The sequence below is a fragment of the Microtus ochrogaster genome, chromosome 18 (genome assembly GCF_000317375.1).
Source record: "Microtus ochrogaster isolate Prairie Vole_2 chromosome 18, MicOch1.0, whole genome shotgun sequence".
Classification (NCBI taxonomy): domain Eukaryota; kingdom Metazoa; phylum Chordata; class Mammalia; order Rodentia; family Cricetidae; genus Microtus; species Microtus ochrogaster.
The window spans coordinates 30,581,114-30,582,042 of record NC_022020.1 but is presented as its reverse complement, the minus strand read 5'-3'; positions in this window follow the sequence as shown (position 1 = coordinate 30,582,042).

The following is a 929-nucleotide window of genomic DNA, read 5'->3' as shown; positions in this document are numbered from 1 at the left end:
ATTGGAAAGGAAAAAGTCCAAGTATTATTATTATTTGTAGATAATATGATTATATAAATAAAATCATATATATGTATGTGTATATGTATGTATCTGGAAACACCACCGGGAACTCCTACAGCTGGTAAATACTTCCAGCAAAGAGACTGGACACAAGATTAACTCAAAACCTCAGTGGCCCTTCTATATACAAAAGACAAATGAGAAAGAAATCAGGAAGCCTGCTGGGCGGTGGTGGCGCACGCCTTTAATTCCAGCACTCAGGAGGCAGAGGCAGGGGAATCTTTGTAAGTCAGGTGCCAAAGCTACAGAGAAACACTGTCTCAAAAAAAAAAAAAAAGAAAAAGAAAAAGAAAAAAAGAAAGAAATTAGGGAAACAACACACTTCATACTAGCCTCAATTCCAAGCACATGCATAGCCTCTCACAACTGTCTGTAACTCCAATTCCAGAAATACACGTAGACAAAACACCAATGCACATAAAATAAATTTTTAAAACAATTTTAAAAATGTACACAAAGATCTAACACTTCTTCTTTGTCAGTTGTCAAGATGAAATGATGTACTGACAGTCATGTCAACTATACTCAAATTTGTGTTGTAATTCCCTTTTCCTTTAAATGATAGCATAAACAGAATTGTTTTTCAGTAATTAGCAGGTTTTATTCAATTGTAATCAATCATTCTGATGCTCAAATCTCTACACATTATCCAAGTAGTCTTTGTAACAATCATATGCATTACTACTACCATGCCCTTTTACTTACCTTTCATGAAACAAACAGGGTTAAATCAAGCAACTGAGAACTAAGTATCTAAGAAAGTCACTGACTTAGGTCACTCAGAAGTAACTCCAATCAGCAGGTGGATACAGACTCAGAGAGTAGGGACATGTTCACATTGTTTAAAGCCATTCCCCTGAATGTAG